The sequence below is a fragment of the Pipistrellus hanaki genome, assembly GCF_964339955.1.
Source record: "Pipistrellus hanaki genome assembly, chromosome: 1".
NCBI classification, from domain to species: domain Eukaryota; kingdom Metazoa; phylum Chordata; class Mammalia; order Chiroptera; family Vespertilionidae; genus Pipistrellus; species Pipistrellus hanaki.
The window spans coordinates 93,362,779-93,384,861 of NC_140503.1; positions in this window are offsets into that span (position 1 = coordinate 93,362,779).

A 22,083-nucleotide genomic window follows, 5' to 3' on the forward strand; every position below is an offset into this window, starting at 1 on the left:
GAGGCAGCTAAGCTCAGTGGTTTTGTTTCCAGCCTGGTAATGTCAGCTGCTAGAAAACAGCTGCCACACATATCTGTTTTATGTCTATAAATTGTGGGGTTCAGCCACAGTTTTTGCTGAACACTCAGGCAGAAATGCTTATTCTACCATTCAACTCAGCGTGTAAGCCTGATTTGTCCCTTATTCCTGACTATATGGTGAGCTATGGGCTGTCAGTGGTACTACACATCTTTGTTCCTTCCTCTTCCTTCCTACTTTATTTTCTCAAATGTACCCATCTTCAGATGTTTCATTGTGCTAAGATCTCAGATGTGTTAATGAGTTGATCAGGGAATTCTTTGTTGAATTACATATTTTCAACTTGTTGTAACTTCAAGGGGAGAGACCAGAAGGAACTCTTTGCCACCATGCTTGTGCCATAGAATTTATTTTATTTTATTATTATTTTTTAATCCTCACATGAGGATATGTTTATGGATTTTAGAGAAAGAAGAAGGGAAGTAGAAAGAAACATTAATGTGAGAAACTTCCATCAGTTGCCTCCTCTATGTGCCCCAACTGGGAATTGAACCCATTTATGGGACAACTAGAGGCCCAGTGCACAAAATGCGTGCATGGTGGGGAGGATCCCTCAACCCAGCCTGCACCATCTCCAATCCAGGACCCTTCAGAGGATGTCCAACTGCCCATTTAGGCCTGATCCCACACTAAATCAGCAGTCAGACATGCCTCTTACAATCCAGGACCACTGGCTCCTAACCACTCACCTGATTGCCCCTAACCCCTCTGCCTGCCTGTCTTATTACCCATAACCTCTCTGCCTGCCTGCCTATTATCTCTAAGCACCTCTGCCTGCCTAATTACCCCTAACTGCCTCTGCCTCAGCTCTTCACCCAGGACCCAGGCTTCCCTCCTCTGGCCAGCTGCAGGAATTGGGACCCGGGCTTTCTTCTCTCTGGCCAGCCACAGGCACCCAGGACTGGGGGCGGGCGGCTTCGCCTGGGCCGTAGCCACAGCCTCTGGGACCTGGGACCATTGGCAGGCCCAGCTTTGTCAGGAATGATATCTGAAAGGCATCTGGTCTAATTATCATATTACCCTTTTATTATATAGGATGCTCCAACCAGTTGAGGCACATAGCCTAGGCATAGCAATTATTTTTAAAACACTTTATTGAGATACAATTGGTATGCCATAAAATTCACCCATCTTAATTGAGTCAAGAATTTTAGTAAATTCAATTTTAGGACATTTTATCATTCCAATAAAATACTTTATGACATGCCACCTTATCAAACTTGTGCGCCATAGAGGATTCTACTGGCTGCAGCCAGCATGGGAACCTGATGAAGACTATTTTGAAGAGCTCTTGAGGTAGTCTGTGGACTCAGGGATTGTCAGAGATAGGTTGAGGGAGAAACTGAATTGTGAAGCAACCATTTTTCTCCTTGCTCGCCAGACATTGTTATCCCCCATGAGAGATGCAGTTGCCACTATCCTTTTCTCCTGGTGGACCAACCCTGCTGAAATCCCACCCTATGGAGGAGTCTGCTAGCAGTGCCCAATATAGACTTGTGCTGCAGACTTTATTGGAGAGCTATTTAAGGAAGTCTAGGAAGTCTTAGGGATATTGAAGGACACAAGGAAACTGATTTGTGAGGCTTTGGGATAGGGACAATTCCTCTCCCCATCCTGCATTGCCTGACCAATGCCATCCTGGTACCGGATATATCTACACTCCTAACTCTGGCCTGGATTAGCTCATGTACCATAGAAGTGACAAGTAGATCTGGGCCTACTATGAAGATTTGCCTAGAAAGCTCTTGAGGATGTGACTTTGAGCATGTTTTCATGTGCCTCTTGGTTTTCCTTCTGTCTTCTTTTGAAAATATTCTATTTAGGTCCATTGCCCATTTTATAATTGGCTCATTTATCTTCCTTTTATTTAGGTGTATAAGCTGTCTGTAGATCTTGGAGATTAAATCTTTATCTGTGATAACATTTGCAAATATGTTCTCCCACACAGTGGGCTTTCTTGTTTTGTTGATGGTTTCTTTTGATATAAAAAAGCTTTTTATTTTGATGTAGTCCCACTTGTTTATTTTCTCTTTAGCTTCTATAGCCCGAGGGCCAGTATCAGTGAAGAAGTTATTTTGGCATATGTCAGATATTTTGCTACCTCTGGATGCATCTAGTATTTTTATGGTTTCCTGTCTTATGTTTCAGTTCTGTATCCATTTTGAGTTTATTTTTATGTATGGTGTAAGTTGGTGCTCTAGTTTCATTTTTTTTGCAAGTGTCTGTCCAATTTTCCCAACACCATTCATTGAAGAGACTGTCTTGACTCCATTGTATGTTCATATCTCCTTTGTCAAATATTAATTGAATATAGAGGTTGGGGTCGATATCCGGATTCTCTATTCTATTCCATTGATCTATATGTCTGTTCTTGTGCCAGGACCAGGCTGTTTTGAGAACAGTGGCTTTGTAATACAGCTTGCAATCTGGTATTGAGATCCCTCCTACTTTATTATTCTTTCTCAGGATTGCTGTGGCTATTAGAGGTCTTTTTTGTTGTTGATGTTGTTCCAGATGAATTTTTGGAGAGTTCTTTCTAGGTTTGTGAAGTATGCCATTGGTATTTTAATGGGAGTGCATTGAACTTAGAAATTGCTTTGGGAAGTATGGACATTTTACTGATGTTGATTCTACCAATCCATGAACATGGTATGTTCTTCCATCTGTTTACATCTTCCTCTCTCTCTTTATTCAGTGTCATGAAGTTTTCCGCATATAGGTCTTTTGTCTCCTTAGTTAATTTTATTCCTAGGTGCAATGATAAATGGGATTGATTATTTAGTCTCTGTTTCTGTAAGTTCACTATTGGTGTATAGAAATGCCATAGATTTCTTGGCGTTAATTTTGTATCCTGCTACATTGCCAAATTCATTTATTAAGTCAATTAGTTTTTTGATGGAGTCTTGGATTTTTAATGTACAATATCATGTCATCTGCAAATAAGGATAATTTTACTTCTTCTTTTCCAATTTGGATGCCTTTTATTTCCACTTCTTGTCTAATTGCAATGGCTAGTCCTTTCAGTACTATGTCAAACAGGAGTGGTGAGAGTGGGCATCCCTGTCATGGTCCTGTTCTTAGAGGGGATGGTTTTAGTTTTGCCCATTGAGTATGATGTTGGCTGTGGGTTTATCATATATAGATTTTATTATGTTGAGGTATGATCCTTCTATTCCCACCTTGTTGAGAGTTTTTATCAGGAAATGGTGTTGGATTTCAACAAATGCTTTTTCTGCATCAATTGATATGACTATATGATTTTTATCTCTCAATTTGTTTATGTGATGTATCACGTTTACTGATTTGCGGATATTGTACCATCCTTGCATTCCCAGAATAAATCCTGCTTGCTCATGGTATATGATCTTTCTGATGTTCTGCTGGAGCCGATTTGCTAGATTTTTGTTGAGGATTTTGGCATCTATGTTCATGAGGGATATTGGTCTGTAATTCTCTTTCATTGTGTTGTCTTTATCTGGTTTTGGTATTAGGGTGATGCTGGCTTCATAGAATGAATTTGGAAGTGTTCCTTCCTCTTGATTTTTTTTGGAATAGTCTGAGGAGGATAGGTTTTAGTTCTTCCTTGAATCTTTGGTAAAACTCTCCTGTGAAGCCATCTGGCCTTGGGCTTTTGTTCGCTGGAAGCTTTTTGATGACTGTTTCAATTTCTTCCAAAGTCACTGGTCTATTGAGACATTTAGATTCTTTCTGATTGAGTTTTGGGAGGTTATATTTTTCTAGGAATGTGTCCATTTCCTTCAGGTTTTCCAGTTTGTTGGAATATAGTTGTTCATAATATTTTGTTACAATCCTTTGTATTTTAGCAGAGTCTGTTGTTATTTCACCTTTTTCATTTCTGATTTTGTTTATTTGGATCCTCTCTCTTTGTTTCTTGGTCAGCCTGGTTAGAGGTTCATCAATCTTGTTTATCCTTTCAAGGAACCAGCTCTTGGTTTTGTTGATCTTATGCATTGTTTCTATGGTCTCTATGTCATTTATCTCTGCTCTGATTTTTGTTATTTCTTTCCTCTGCTTACACTGGGCTTTTCTTATTGGTCTTTTTCTAACTCTTTGAGTTGTAGAGTTAGATAATTTTTTACCATTTTTTTTCTTGTTTTTTGCAATAGGCTTGTAGAGATATGAACTTCTCTACAAGCCTATTGCAAAAACTGCTTTTGCTTTGTCCCATAGATTTTGGATTGTTGTGTTTTCATTGTCATTTGTTGCCATGACGTTTTTAATTTCTTCCTTGATTTCTCTGGTAACCTAGTCCTTGTTCAATAGCATGCTATTTAGTCTCCATGTGTTTGATTTCTTTGGATTATTTTTATTGTAGTTGATTTCCAGTTTTATGCCACTAGGATCTGTGAAGATGCTTGATACGATTTCTATATTCTTCAATTTGAAGAGACTTTGCCTATGTCCCAACATGTGGTCTATCTTTGAAAATGACCCATGTGCACTTGAGAAGAATGTATATTCTGTGGCTTTGGGGTGAAATGTTCTGAAAATGTCAATTAATTCCATCTGTTCTAACGCATCATTTAGGATTAATATTTCTTTGCTGGTTTTTTGTTTAGATGATTTGTCCAAAGGTGACAGTGGGGTATTAAAATCTCCTATTATGATTGTATTGCTATTAATCTCTTCCTTAATGTCCTCCAGCCGTTTTTTTTTTATGTATTTGGATGCTCCCGTATTGGGTGCATATATATTTACCAGGGTTATTTCTTCTTGTTGGATTGCTCCCTTTAGTATTATGAAGTGGCCTTCATTATCTCTTGTTATGTCCTTCACTTTGAGATCTAATTTGTCAGATATAAGTATTGCTACCCCAGCTTTTTTTTCATTTCCATTCGCCTGGAAAACTTTTTTCCATCCCTTCACCCTCAGTCTTTATACATCTTTTTTTTTTTAAATGGGTTTCTTGTAGACAGCAGATATATGGGTCTTGTTTTCTTATCCAATCTGTTACCCTATGTCTTTTGATTGGAGCATTTAATCCATTTACATTTAAAGTTATTATTGATAGGTACTTATTTGTTGCCATTTTTATTCTGTACCCCTGTGTTCCTTCTTTGCTTTCTATTTCTTTATTTTTACAGACGACACTTTAGCATTTCTTACATTGCTGGTTTGGTGGAGATAAATTCCTTTAGTCTTTTTTTTTGTCTGTGATGCTCTTGATTTCACCTTCAATTTTGATTGATAGCCTTGCTGGGTACAGTATTCTTGGATTCAGACCCTTCCTTTGCATGACTTTGTATATTTCATCCCATTCTCTCTGGCCTGATGAGTTTCTGTTGAGAAATCAGTTGCTAGTCTGATGGGGGTTCCATTATATGTAACTTTCTGTCTCTCTCTGGCAGCTTTTAAGATTCTTACTTTGTCATTGGTGTTTGCCAGTGTAATCATAATATGCCTTGGCATCGGTCTTCTGGGATTCATTTTGCTTAGGACTCTGTGAGCATCTTGGATTTGTGTGGGTTTTTTCTTCTCTATCTCAGTAAAGTTTTCTGTCATTATTTCTTGAAATACATTTTCCATGTCTTTCTCAGTTTCCTTTCCTTCTGGAACACCTTTTATTCTAATATTGTTTTGTTTTGTATTGTCCCAAAGTTCCCTTAGGCTCTCCTCCTGCTTTTTAAATTTTTTTTCTTTATGTTGCTCACTCCTTGACACATTGTTCCAGCCTTTGTGGAAGTGTTGACTAAACAGTACAAAATAAAACACAACAAGAAATGCCACAGAAGAAACAGAACATAAATGTACATGAGACAACTATAACCTTGACAAAAGTGACCACCAGAGTAAAGAGAATTAGGAAAGTGAAAAGAGACCAAGAATTTTAGAGAAAGAAAAAATAAAGAACATAGAGTGAAAACACAACAAAACAAACAAATAAACCCCAAAACAGAAAAATACACATAGATACAAGAAACTGTAAATATAGAGCTTAAGTAGAGAAGATAAGGTTAAGGAATTGGATGAATAGTGGAAGAACCATAGTTTAGAATAGAGGAAAGAGAAAAGAGAAGGCAAGAGGAAAAAAAATATTTTTTGAAAAGGAAAATAGAGGAGAAAGCAGATAGAACTAAATTAAGGAAGTGAAACAAGTTAAAAAATTAGGAGAAGAATAGGGAATGGTAAGATAGAAAAAAATTGCATAGGAAGAAAAAGAAATGAGGAGGGGAAATGGAGTAGGATCAGGGAAAAGGAAATTATATATATTAATAAACCAACAGAGACCAGAATTATAACACATCAATAAAGCAAATAAAGATCAATTTTAAAGAGGGGGAAGAAAGAAAGGAAAGGGAAAACTAAAACCAACAAAGGAGAAGAAAAACAGGATAAAAAAAAAAGAAAAATTAAAAATTAAATCCTATATAATAAAGAGGTAATATGCAAATTGAGCATCACTCCAACACACAAGATGGCCACCCCATGTGGTCAAAGATGGCAATCCCCAAATGGATACAAGATGGCTGCCTCAAGATGGCAGGACAGTTGTGGATGATTAGGCCTGCATGGGAGGGCAGTTAGGGGTGACCAGGCCGGCAGAGGAGGACAGTGGGGTGACCAGGCCTACAGGAGAGGACAGTTGGGAGGGACCCAGGCCTGTAGGGGAGGACAGTTGGGGGGACCCAGGCCTGCAGGGGAGGGCAGTTAAGAGTGACCAGGCATGCAAGTGAGGGCAGTTTGGGGGGCACCAGGCCTGTAAGCAAGAGAAGTTGGGGGTACCAGGCCATTGGGGGGGGCAGTTAGGGGGTGACCAGGACTGTAGGGGAAGATAGGGGTGATCAGGCCAGCAGGGACGGGCAGTTAGGGGCAATTGGGACAGCTGGGGATGGCAGTTAGGGGTGACAAGACCAGAAGGGGAGGACAGTTAGGGGTGACCAGGCCTTCAGGGAAGGGTAGTTAGGGGTGACCTGGCTCTAAGAAGAGGGCAGTTAGGGGAAATCAGGATGGCAGAGGAGCAGTTAGGTATCTATCAGGCTGTCAGGGGAGTGGTTAGGGGGTGATAAGGCTGGCAAGTAGAAATGGTTAGGGGCAATCAGGCAGGCAGAAAGCAAGTGGTTAGGAAGCAACAGTCCTGGATTGTGAGAGGATGTCTGACTGGTGGTTTAGACCTGATCCCTGTAAACCGGCAGTAGGACATCTTTTGAGGGATCCCAGATTTGAGAGGGTGCAGACTGGGCTGAGGGACACACACAACTCCCCCCCCCCCCCCGCACGAATTTTGTGCACCAAGCCTCTAGTGTATAATAAGAAAATAAAAAAATTTTTAATGATATGCTTCAGCCACATTTTAATGCCCCATGGGAGATGGTTTAGTACCCTAACTCTTCTGTTCTGTCTGCCAATTCTGGGCTTCCTGTTACTTAGGTGCTAATCATTGTCAGGCCCTGTCTTTTGACTTTTAGCACCCTGCTTGAAGCTCTAGGAAATCCACTGGTCCTCTGCTTATTTCTGTATCCATAGACCTTGGCTACAAACAGGAAGGGCAATCTGCTCTCTTTATCTGACCAAGCTTTAGGTGGAATTGAGTTTTGATATCAGGGAATATGATTGTTCTTTGTTTAGTTTTTTCCTATCAAAGAGCAACTCCGTGAGTGGCCCAAAACATTACTCTGCCCTTGGTTGAACAGAGATCCTTGTATGTACTGTATTTTCCGGAGTATAAGACGACCCCCCTAATTTTACAGTTAAAACATAGGTTTAGGCCTATATTCACTGTAAAAGACTACCCCCCACTTCCGAGGCAACACCAGTTCTTTTTTTAATAGACCACCTCTCTGACTCTGGCCAATCTGAGCAGGCTTTTTTTTTTCATTTCAAAAGTCATCTTATATAATACACCGGAAAATATGGTAGACTAATAAGGTTGGCTGGCAACCTGGGTTTTTTTTTGTTTTGTTTTTTTTTGGTTTTTTTTTGTCAATCTGGTTCCCAGAATAGTCAGGTGGGCAGCCCCTTTTCCAATTCAGTCACAAGGCTTTCTTGAGACTATTCAGACCCATAAGCTTGACCTTTGCCTTTGTTTCCTTGATAAAGCTCAAAATGCAGGGTATGGCAGGCTGTATGTCCTGCCCTGAGGTTACTGGGAGGGGCTAGATCCTCTGGGGAGAAATGGCCACTTAGGTTTCGAAGCCTAGGAATATTCTAAGGCAAGACTCCTGGCTACCTCTCTCTGCCCTGCTTCCTTCTCCACCTCTCCTCCAGCACCTCAAGTACATGTCTCCTTCTCTGTGCCAAAGCCTCAGGTGGGTGATGCCACTGAAAGGTCCTGTTTCTGGATTTAAAGAATAAAAACAAAGACACAACAAAACAAAAACAACAATGAAACCACGATTTTCTCTCCTCCTATCACTGAACTGTTTTCCCCTTTTGGTGCAGACTTTTGTAGGGCCGCCTTTCAAGGTACATATTTATCTTTCTCCTACTGGCTTATTTCGTTTAGCATAATGCTCTCCAGTCCCATGCATGTTGTTGCAAATGGTAAGATTTATTTCTTTTCATAGCAGCACAATTTACAATAGCCAAGATTTGGAAACAACCAAAATGCTCATCAGCACATGAGTGGATTAAAATTATATATTTTTAAGAAAAAAAAATTAATTGATTTCAGAGAGGAAGGGAGAGAGAGAAAAAAACATCAATGATGAGAGAAAATAGTTGATGGCTGCCTTCTGCACACCCCCTATTGGTAATCGAGCCCACAACCTGGGCATGTGCCTTTAGCCAGAGTCAAACAAGGACCCTTCAGTCTGCAAGCCGATACTCTATCCACTGAGCCAAACTGGCTAGGTTGGAATTATACCTTTTTTTTTGTCAGATGAGAAAGAATATGTTTTTGCCACGGGGGTGAGGACATGAGTGGGGGGAGGATAATGAGGGGATAAGGACACATATATAATACCTTAGTCAATATATATATTGTGTGTGCCTCAGAATCTTAGTAATTAGTTTATGTATGTTATGAGATGGAAAAGATTGAAAACCACTGATTAAAGTTTTTATTTTCCTCAGGAATGTTTTGGAACTTTTAGTATAAGCCTTTTTCCTTTGTTAAATTTATCACTATATCATTATTTGCAATGCTATTGAAAGTAAAATTATTTATCTAATTTAGTTTTTGGATTATTCAGTTCTCATATATAGAAGTAAAATTGAGCTCTGTTTTATGTGTTCAGCAGTAAAATTTTATGCATTTGTCTTTTAACTAGTTAATTGAAGAAAAGTGTAAAAAATGTACAGTGTCATTTATATTTATTGAAATAATTACCTAAAAGCTGTTTTTTTATATCTTCATGTAGATGTGAGTCACCACCTGATATCATTCTATTTCACACTGAAGTATTTCCTGCTGTATTTCTTTAAGACAAGTTTGCTAATATAACAACAAAATTTCTTAGTTTCTTTTTACTTGGAAATGACTTTGTTTTATCTTTATTTTTAATAATTTTCTGGGTATAAAAATCTTGGTTGTGAATTTTGTTTTTAGCACTTTGAAAATATTATTCCACTACCTTTATTCTACACTCTTTGTAATGATAAGTCAGATGTTAATCTTATTAATAGTTTTATTGAGATACTAGAGGCCCGGTGCATGAAATTCATGCACAGGGAAGGGGTGTTCCTCAGCCTAGCCTGTACCCTCTCCAATGTGGGACCCTTTGAGGGATGTCTGACTGCCAGCCTGGTCACCTCTAACTGCCCTCCCCTTCAAGTTTGATCACCCCCAACTGCCCTCTCTTGCAGGCCTGGGTCCCTCCCAACTGCCCTTCCCTGCTGACCATCTTGTGGTGGCCATTTTGTGTCCACATGGGGGCAGGATCTTTGACCACATGGGGACAGCCATCTTGTGTGTTGGAGTGATGGTCAATCTGCATATTACTCTTTTATTAGATAAAATAGAGGCCTGGTGCATGGGTGGGGGCCAGCTGGTTTGCCCTGAAGAGTGTCCCAGATCAGAGTGGGGGTTCCCTTGGGGTGTGGGGCAGCCTTGGTGAGGGGCCTGTGGTGGTTTACAGGACAGGGAAATCCAAGCAGAAGCTCTGGTATCTGGGATTTATTTATCTTCTACAATTGAAAATTTGTAACCTGGAGCAGAGTCAAGCCTTTTGCCTGTTCTATGGTGACAGGGGATTTATTTATCTTCTATAATTGAAACTTTGCAGCTTTAAGCAGAGGCCTGGGCCAACCAGGGTGTTTCCTCTATCACGGGGAAACCCAAGCCACCTTCCTGCTCTTTCTGTGTTTGCAGCCATCTTGTTTGGGTTAATTTGCATACTTGCTCCTGATTGGCTGGTGGGCATGGTTAGTGGATGTAAGGGAGTGGTGGTTAATTTGAATATTACTCTTTTATTAGATAGGATAATTCACATACAATTTACTCATTTAATATGCACGATTCAATGGATTTTAGTATACATTCACAGAGTTGTGCTTTCAATACCATACTCAATTTTGAAACATTTTAATTATTGGGGGGAAAAAACCTCAACACCCCTTAACCATCGCATTCCAATATTCTTATACCTCCAAATTTTTAAATGTTATATTGCTATTGGCAACTAACTCACTGTGTATTAAAAGTAATTATAAACAATCTATATTATATCTAACATATTTTCTAAATATTTCTAGACAGAACTTATGAAGAAATTTCACCCCACATGAATGAACCTTCAAAATTACATCAGAGAACATCTAGTACTAGGTCAAGCATTTATAAAACTATCCATTTTCCTTCACTGACTATAGAATCTCCAGGTAAGAATTAATATATATTAGTGTAAAATATGACTTTTTAAATTTATAAAGTTTTAATTATGAAAACAATCAGATTGTGTTATCCTTAGTAATAATATAATAGTTTAGCAAAACATACGTGGAGGTAAATGCATTCTTAGTGGATGATTAATGTCTGTCATGGCTCTTCCTTCACCACTATCACTAAATTAAAACACTGTTTTTCCTTTTCTGCAACATTGCTTTCTTGCTCCATGATAGATCTTGCAGATGACTGAGATAAACTCATCTTATAATCCTCTTCCTTATATGTTTCTCTTTTATCCAATCTAAGATAGGGTTTGAAATATAAAGACTTAACATGAGGATTGGTGGGAAGAAAAATAAACATTAAGTTTATTTCCCTTCATTACCATTTCCTCATCCATCTAATCTACTAATATCTAACTTATTTACAGACCCTATTTATTATCCATTGCTCCAAAAGCATTACTTAAACATTAGCCTAGTATGTTTCCTACAGATATTGAATTAGAATTTTTTTAAAATGTAGATGATATTTCTTTGATCTATTATGTTCTCTAAAACCCAAAATCTATAATAATAACAATGTAATATGCTAATTAGACCAAATAGCCAAACGACCTTCTGGATGGCCTTCCAGATGAAGCTAGGGATGCCAGGGCTGAGGAAGCTGCCACAGTTGCAAGGGTGGAGCTCCTTGCAGAAATTTCATGCATCAGGACTCTAGTAATTATATATGCTAGCAATACTTTTGCCAGTTTTTATTCTATCTCCGTTTCTCTTACTATCATCTCTATTAGCTACATTTTACATTTTACGAATCTATGTTTTACAGGTTTGGGCAAAAGTAGGTTTACAGTAATGAGTATGCAAAACAGTTTATTCTCATATTATTATGTATTAATTCTTGTACTATTTTCCATACAAATAACTGTAAAACTAACTTCGCTGCACACCCTGTATAATTCAGAGATAACTTAAATTTGACTGGTAATTAAAGTAAGATATATTAGGCAAACAAACCTGCAAAATTAAAAAATAATTATTATATGCCTTTATGTTCAAATAAGCTATATTCTTCTTCCTACTTACTGTAAGATTGTGAAATCAGAATATTTTAGCACATTTTAGAAAAATGTAATTGATTTTACATTCACCATCCATTTTATATCACTTACAATACTGCTTTCCATTTATGTACCTCCTAGTTTTGCCTACAATTATGGTTTTCTCTTCTAAGCCTTCTATTTGACAGAATTATTAATTATAAACAGTAGTATTGCCTAACAAAACAAAAGAAAGAGAGTAAGAATTAGCAAATAATCCACTATCCAAATTTTTACTCCATACTTAGAGAACAATAATAATGGTGTGTGTTTTTGTGTGTGTGCATGGTGTGGATTGAATGAAAATGATGATGCATACATGTTTCTATTTTCCAGCATAAGTTTTTAATCTAAAAGTAATGGCAGCTAAACATTTTTAAATAAATATTTGCCTTAAAATTGAAAAGTTGAATGATCTATTTCTTTGCAAGACATGCATTATGGAAATTCAACACAGTAACACATAAAAGATAGTACTTTTTACATTAAAGCTGAAAAGGTTTCTTCAAAATGCCCATGTTCTGCTTTTTTGTAATGTATTTTTCTCTAAATGAGCATGTTCAAACTATTTTTATTATTGCACCGTTTATTACAATGCTCAAAATATGTATTTTTACATCATTTCTAAGCATCACTCCCTCTATTATAGACTGAATTTTTTACTATGGGACTATAAATTTCTTTTTAAGTGAGTATATGCTGTTGCAAATAGAAATAACAACTTTATCTGATAATTTACTTATTGAATCATTAAAGTTTTTTTTTTTTTTTTTACTTTCCTACTATAAAAAAAAGTTATTTACCTGGCATTTTTATTTGCAGAATATCTTCTTTATTTGCATTCTTACTAGTTATGTTCATAAACATCAAGTACTGAGCAAGGAAAAAGCAGAGAGAAAATATTTTTGTTAGTAAAGCTGTGTTATCTAAATAATTAGAAAAACATAAGGAAGTTATGGTTTAGAAGTGGATTAAAATTTATTTTTAACATTTTAAAGGTTCAAATTAGGTCATTTCTAGGGTAATTTATTAATAATATTTTATTTTTTAGGGCATCCAAAAAAATTAATGTCAAACAAAAAAAATTTTGAAGTGACAAATACTCTGCCTGTTGTGATCCCTAATCGAAGGAAATCTATCTATAAAGGTAAAGAATCACTGCTAATACAATATATGAAATAAAACATTGTACTGTTTTCATAGTGTCTATTTACTAATCACCTCAAAACTATGGACCCCTTTCTCAGACAACTAATCTTATGAGCCAAGTTATTTTTCCAAACGTTTCTTCAAACTTGTGTGTGTGTGTGTGTGTGTGTGTGTGTGTGTGTGTGTGTGTTCTAATTATACAATAACTAGAGGCCCAGTGTGTGAAATATGTGCCTTTGGTGGGGGTAGTCAGCCTGGTCTGTGCCCTCTCTCAACCCGGAAGCCCTTGGGGGATGTCTGACTGATGGCTTAAGCCCACTCCCTAAGCCGCAGTCAGACATTCTTAACCCTGCTGTGAAGGCAGGAGAGGCTCCGGCCTCCACCACTGCACTCGCAGGCCATCAGCCCTGCTTCTGGCTGAATGGCGCTCCCCCTGTGGAAGTGCACTGACCACGAGGGGGCAGCTATAGCATTGAGCATCTGCCCCTTGGTGGTCACTGTGCATCATAGTGATGGTCATTCCACATTCAATCGTTTGTATATTAGCCTTTTATTATAGAGGATAGGATCATATACATGGATCCTCCTTATCTCTAGTCCAGGTATATGGATATAGATATGTTTTAATCTTTCAGAACCTTTAAATTATTGAATAATATTTTATAATATAAATGTGCTATTCAACCATTTCTCTATTGGATGATATTTACAATTTTTACCAATTTTTTTACTCCAAGGCCAGTTTGGCTCAGTGATTAGAGCATTAGTCCACAGACCAAATGGTCATGGGTTAGATTCCATTGCACATACTTGGTTGCAGGCTCTATCCAATCTATTTAAGTGCTTGTGGGAGGCAACTAATCAATGTGTCTCTCACATCAATGTGGTTTTTATTTCTCTCTCTCCCACAACTCCCTCCCTACATTCTCTCTTTAAAAAAATCAATGAAACATGTATCCTCTAGTGAGAATTTTTTGAAATTATTTTTACTACTACAAGCAATCGGGCAATAAATATCATTATGCCTAAATATTTATACTGCGATAATTGTATTTCTAAAGGCCATATAAACTGGAATTACTGTATTAATGGGTATGTGTGTCTTTATTTTAATATATACATATTGACAAATTACTTACTAAATTTAGTTAATAATTCTCCTAACAAATTCATAAAAGATTTATTTCCCACATATTAGTCAGTACTAGACTTTTATAGAATGGCAAACAATATTGTTAAGAAGTATTGCACTACAGATTTTGTGCAATTTCTATCAAAATCTCACTGACATTTTTTGAAGAAATAGAAATATCCATTTTAAAATTCATATGCAATCTTAAGGTACTTCATATTTCAAAGCTTACTTCAAATCTACATTAATCAAACCAGTGTGGTAGTGACATAAATACAGATATATAATCGATGAAATAGAATAGAGGACTCGAAAAAAAAAAAACCAAAAACCCTCACATATATACTGAAATAATTTTTTACAAGAATGCCAAAACTATTCAATGAGAAAAGGAGAATTGTAGCAACATATCATGCTAAGAAAAGTAGATATCCACAAGCAAAAGAGTGAAATTGGACCTTTACCTTAACCATATGCAAAAATTAGCTTAAAATAGATTAAAGACCTAAAAATAAGTGCTGAGCTATAAAATTCTTAGAAGAAAACACATGGCAATCTTTTTCTTTTTTTAATTAAATTTTATTGGAGTGACATTAGTCATCATGAACATATAGGTTTTGTGTGTGGATTATTAAATTTAAAAATTTGTATATAGGACCATGTGCCCACCACCCAAAGTCAAATCTTCTCCTGTCACCTCATTCTCCCTCTACTTTCCTCCCTCTGACAACCAGCACATTGCTGTTTGTGTTCAGAAGTTTGAGTTTTATATTCCACAATTGAGTGAAATCATATAGTTCTTAGCTTTGTCTGACTTATTTCACTTCACATAATGTTCTCAAGGTCCATTCAGGTAAAGGTCCATTATGACCGTGTAGTACTCCATTGTCTGTATATATACCACATCTTCTTTATCCAGTCCTCTATTGCAGGGCACTTTGGCTGTTTCTAAATTTTGGCCACCATGAATAATGCTACAATATTTTCTTGAATATGACATCAAAGGTACAGTCAAACAAAGAAGAAATAGGCAAATTTCATCAAAATTTAAAAATTTCCTAACAAATGACAATAATAATAAAGTAAAAGGCAAACCACAGAATGGGAGAAAATATTTATAAATAACATATCTGATCAGCTAATATACAAAATATAGACAGAACTTATAAAACTCAATGAAACAAAATAATTGCAAACAAAATACTTGATTAAAAAATGAGCAAAAAACTTTAATAGATATGTATTTCTCCAAAGAAGATATACAAAGAGCCATAGGCACATGAAAATATGGTATACATTGCTATTCATTAAGGAAATGCAAATAAAAACCACAATAATATATCACTTCATACCTAACAGGATAGCTATTACTGAAAATAAAGAAATAAAAAAGAGAGGAAAGGAAAAAGAGAAAGAATATGAGTTGGCTAAGATGTGAAGAAATTAGCACTCTTGCTGGGGTGTGAAATTGTGCAGCTGTAATGAAAAAAACAGTATGGTGATCCCTCAAAATATTAAAAATGGCATTACCATATGATTCAAATATTCCACTCCAGATATATACCCAAAAGAATAAAATGCAGAGATATGAACAGATATTTTATGACAGCCAAAAGATAGAAGCAATCCAAGTGTCTAACAGTGCTAAATGGATTTTTAAGCTACTGTGAAAAATCAATCTCCTTATTTAATTTTGGTCTATTAAGATTTTCCATTTCTTCATGATTCGGTTTAGTTAGATTGTATATTTCTAGGAATTTATTCATTTAATCTAACTTACCTAATATGTTGGTATATAATTAATGGTAGCTTTATTATCTTTTATATTTCTGTAGTATAAGTAGTATTGTCTTTCTCTTTTGTTTAGCATTTTATTAATTTGAGCCATCTATTTTTTTCTTAGTTTTCCTCAAGTTGGTCAATTTTATGTTTCAAAAAAACAAGTCTTAATTTCATTGATTTTTTTTCTATTGTTTTACTAGTCATTTTCTTTTTTTTTTTTCAATTTTGCTCTAATTTGTATTATTAAATTCCTTCTGCTAAATTTAGGCTTAATTTGTTGTTTCTTTTCTAGTTTCTTGAGATGTAAACTTAGGATATTTATTTGAGAACTTCCTTGTTTCTTGATCTAGTCATTTGTCTCTAAAACCAGGAGTGCTCTTGCTGTATCTCCTAAGTTTTGGTATTTTATGTTTTCTTTTTTGTGTACTACTAGATTTTTTAATTTCCCTTTGATTTTTTTCTTTGACCAATTGGTATGTTGTTTAATTTCCAAATATTTGTGAACTTCCCAGCTTTCCTTCTGATTTTTGGTTTCATGAAATTGTGATCAGAAAATAATATTTGATATATTGTAATTTCAATCTTCTTAAATTCTTAAGACTTGTTTTGTGACTTAATATATGCTCTAATTTGTAGAATGTTCCATGTGCACTTGGAACAATGAAAATAGCTCTAGGAAGAGCTATTTCCAAAATACATCAGCACATCCAAATCTAAGAATAATGGGAGGCAGGGTAGGAGAGATACTTTTTTTCTGTTGCTTTGAGTGCTCTACATGTCTATTAAATGTATATAGTCTAAAGTATAGTTCAAGTCCATTATTTACTAATTAATTTTATTTCTAAATAGTCTATTCTTGAAGGTGGGTTATTAAACTCCTCCAGATTTATTGCTTTGCTATCTACTTTTAACATCCCCTGGCTGCCTGCACCAGCTTCCCTCTGGCATCCAGAACACGGGCTTCCCTCTGGCCACTGACAGTTCACCTGGGACCCGGGCTTCCCTCACAGCCCCAGCTTTGTCCGGAGGTTGTCCAGAAGAAAGTCTGAAAGGACATCTGGTCTAATTAGTATATTACACTTTTATTATTATAGAGAGTTTTATATTTTCCTTTTTTTTTTTTTTTTTTTTTTTTTTCATGTTTCAGCTTGAGGAACTCCCTTCAGCATTTCTGTAAGGCAGTTCTAGGGGTGATAAATTCTTTCACTCGAAGGTGGATGTGAGGTCACTGACTGGCAGGGGTGCATTATCTATGGTTCTTGGGAGAACATTTCACCAGCTGAAGGCAATGTTGGGGAACACTGATGGAGTCTCCTGTGGCCAAGACTGGAAAGGTCCTGTAGGTGGCAGTAGCAACTAAGGCTCTTAGGGTTCTTGGAGGTAAAGGCTGCTGTGGTCTTCTTCTCCTTTTTTTGCCCATAGGAGGTAGTTCTCACTGGGGATCCTCCTGATGCCAGATCTGGTGTGCTAGTACTCATATTAGCAGTAGAGACAATCTGGGATCAGTTACACATGGAGCTATCACAATGCCTGGGTCCTGGAACAAAGGTACTAATGGCAGTGGCACTCGTGTCTGAGGTGTGGACATATGCTGATTTCCAGTAGAACTAAAGTCTAGGTCTCTTGAATTCACTGCAGGAATTGGAAGGAACCTAGCAGCCATCTGGACTCTGGGGTGACAGGGTGCAGTGGTGGCTTGGGCTCAGGGAGCAGGATACAGTAGCATCACGGTCGGGAGTGGTGGGTTGAAGTCTGAACTCTGGCCCGAGGGATCAGTCACAGAAAATAACAGTATGTTCAGGGGATGGTCTGTTAAAAGCCATCCCCTGGATGTAGTATAGATCAGCAGCAACTTGGCCAGTGATGTCAAGTCAAAGGCACAACCTAGGGCCTAGGGTAAGGCTCAGAGCAGTGGCAACTCCTCTGGTTCCATAAATTATAATATGGTGTGGCTTCCAAGTCTCAGAAAATGTGGTGCAGCAGCTATAGGTGTCCCTGAGGACAGTTCTCATCACAGCCACAACTTCAGCCATGAAGATAGGGGGCTCGGAGGCAGTCCAGGCAGCTCTATCAGTTAGGATCAGCATTGGTGAACACTCTGGGAATCTTCCATAGCAAAGGCTGCAAACATCCATGGCAGTGAGTTATGCTGTGGTTCTCTTGCTCGCCTTTTCCTCTGGAGTAAAATCTCTCCCAGGAATTCCCTCCTGGCTGCCCTGAACTGGATGATAAGGTGACTCAGGCAAAATGCTCCCTATGCTTTTTTATGCAACCATTTTTGTTTTTTGAGCTCCTCACGATTTCTGCTGCTTTTCTTTATAGGGCAGAAATAGCTCTTCCTAGAGCTATTTTCATTGTTTACTCATTGTTTTTGTGTTTTTTGTTGGAGAGATTAGCACTGGGACCTCCTGTACATCTATCTTGCTGATGTCACCTTTATTATTATTTATTCAAGAAAGCATGATCTTTCCTGTTCATTAATTATTAAAGCATAGTAATATATCTTCCAATTCATATCAGCACATCCAAATCAATCTAATTCTTTTTAAGACCTTTATAGTTGAGCATACTATAGTATATTTAGCTAGACCTCTGTTAAATGGGTTCTTTCCAGTTATTTTATAACAAACAATCTTACATAATAAAACCCTAATATACAAATCCACCAAATGGCAGAACAACCAGCAGAAGGACCAATCACTATGACGTGCACTGACTATCAGGGGATAGATACTCTGCATTGAATGTCTGCCCCCTGAGAGGGAGGTGACTGGCAGCGACAATCAAAGGGCAGGTTTGGCCAGCGGGCAGTGTCAGGCCACCAGCCAGGGTGGGTGCCAGCGGGAGCCCCCCAATTGTCCTGCCTGCCAGTTTCCCCACAGATGGCTCTGATTTCCAGCCAGGCCTAGGGACCTTACCCAATATATTAGGAACAGTCTCTTAGGTTTAAACATTAAAACCTGGCAAGGCTCCTCTAACACTAACAAATCAGGATGATGCAGCAATGACATGCATAGACTCTGGCTTGCACATTTTATGGTCAGCTATGATTCTGACACTTATAACTGTGTGACAAACCAATTACTTAACTTCTCTTTGCTTCTGTTTTTCCACCCATAAGGTGGGGGAAATGGTATTATTGCCTCAGAAGGATCATGTTATGTACTACTTTTTATAATCAGGGCAAAAAATGTAGCTGCCAATACAACAGCAAGGTGCCTTTCACCTATACGGAAAGTATGGTCACTGGTGCATATAGCGTTCTGGATTGTGAGAAGGGTGTCCAACTGCCAGTTTAGATCTGACATCCCCCAAGGGCTCCTGGATTGCGAGAGATCACAGGCAATGCTGAGGGAACCCCCCCCCCCATGCACATATTTTGTGCACCAGACCTCTAGTCTCTCTCTCTCTCTCTCTCTCTCTCTCTCTCTCTCTCTCTCTCTATATATATATATATATATATATATATATATATATATATATATATATATATATATATAAAAGGCTAATATGCCAAGTGTCCCCTCTGGAGTATGACCAGGAGACCAGGAGTTCGATTGTTCACTATTACGTGCACTGATCACCAGGGGCTGGCATGGAAAGAAGAAATGCCCCAGCCAGCAGCTGGCAACTGGAGAAGGAAGGCCTGGCTGGCAGTCAACAACAGTGGAAGGAAGGCTGCAAGGCCCCAGCCAGCAGCTGGCAGCCAGGGAAGGAAGGCTCTGGCCATATCCAGCAGCTGGTTGCTGGGGAAGGAAAGCCCTGGCAGGCAGCCAGAAGGCCCTGATTGGTCCTGATCACTGGCCAGGCCTAAGGACCCTACCCAAGCACAAATTTCATGTGCCAGGCCTTTAGTGTTGCAATAAAGATCATTGGAATAAATAAATATTTTATAATCCAGTCTTGGTTTCCATTATTTCAAAATGCTTCTACTACATAAAAGGAATTGCTGCTATTTTCTCCCTGGCACTAATTTCTTTTGATCTCTTTTATTATAGCTCATAAATTGGCCTCTCAGTTAAAAATGTCTTTTCAAAGAATCATAGATATATTAAACATATACATTTTATATATTCAGTTCAAAAATAGGCTTTCAGTTAAAACTGACTGATGTTTTTGAAGAACCATAAGCATATTAAGCATACACATGTTATGTTTACCAAAAAAAAACAAAACAATATTGCAATGAACTTGAACTTTTAAAATTTTCTCTTTTCTATAAATGTTTCTCAAAAGTTTGACTGCTGGATTAGCAGCCTGTGCATTAACTGGAAAGCTATTAGAAATACAAATTATTGGATCCTACTGCAAACTTACTGAATCAGAAGCTGTGGGGTTTGAGTTAAGCAATTCATTTTAACAAGTCCTCTGGGTAATTCTGATGCAGGCTAATATTGGAGAATCATTATATTATATACTCTGTTCCAAGTTAAGTATGTCCTGGTATAATTTCTATAGAAACATAGATAGTGATTAAAACTAGAGGCCTGATGAATGAAATTTGTGCAAGAGGGGGCCTTCCTTCCCCTGACTGCTGGCACCAGCTTCCCTCTGGCACCCAGGACATGGGCTTCCCTTGTAGCCCCAGCTTTGTCCAGAAGGTAAACCAGAGGGATGTCCAGTCTAATTAGCATATTATGCTTTTATTATCATAGATATGTATTTCCATTTCCAATGTTACTATTATTAACATGTGATGATATTCTGTTTTTCATGATGTCCTATGTAATAAAATTTACATAAACTATAATGAAATTAAGTAAAGTATTTTTAAAATCATATAACTTTTTTTTTTTTAGCGCCACCTACCACTGCTGGAAAACATTCAACATATCTTCACTCTTGAGAATTAAAAGCTAAGCAACATATACAAATCAATGAAGACAACAATGAAAAGTGCAACTATGGAAGCCTTATGAAAATAACACTGATTTAAGTTGATGATGCTTACTAAGCAACAATGGGAAATACCCTGAGTAAACAGCGTAGGCTCAGATCATGAGGGTCTTAATCTGCAACAGGTGAGTTTATATATTTGCATTGCTTTCTTTTTTTTTCTTTTAAAAAATTATAGCTATCTTTTAAATCACACATGATGAAAATATTAAGCCTATTCAAAATATTAATGTTTGAACATTGTACAACCAATTTCAAAAAGGAAAAGAAGCAAACACAAATGCCTCATAACCATAACCTGATTGAAATGTGCTAGAGCGTATTCTGTAGAATTTGTAATGGCACAAATACAAGTACTAAGATTTTAAAGACATGATTTTTGTCGATCAATATTAATAGCATTAAAATATTATTTTGAATCACATTTTTATTGTAGCCTGAACAGCATAAATATGAGATTATATTAAAAGCAATCTGGATTATCACTGACATAGGTATTTAAGTTTATATAACATTACTTTGTACCTGGAATGTAAGTATATTCTCCAACATGGATTAGATCCATGAACAATAGTATTAATCTAAATACTTTGGAGATCTGTTTTATGTAAAAAATTAATAAGAAAATTGGGTTTCTATAGAAACAATATAAAGTAATATAAAATTAATAAAATAATGGCTATACTCTAAAATCTCTCATTGTAAAGCTATGTTACACTTTATATAATAGTAAAAATGTAAAATTTATAAAGTAAGAAACCACGAATTGAGCGTAAGTATCAGTCAATAGGAAATCAGTGGCTATCTATTACTAATGACTATCTATTCTCTGAAACTGAAAGATACCAAAGGTAATATGAAGATAAAATGTATGAATAACTCTTTTGAGGGTTTTGAAGGCATATATGCAGAAATGAATAGGAAACTAGTTCTTGAAGCTTACCAATTGGGTTGTGAGCAATGTAAATATTATGTTTCTCTCTAGAATTATTTTTCCAAGGCTTAATTCAGCATAGCAGCATTCCCCCATGACTGGAGATTGCTGGGATTATCTAAACAAGATCCAATCCAGCTTCTCAGTTTGCTGCCATGAACTATCCAGATAGTAGTGCTATGTGCTAAATCAGTTATCCTGAAGCCTGTCTACAAAATAGGATT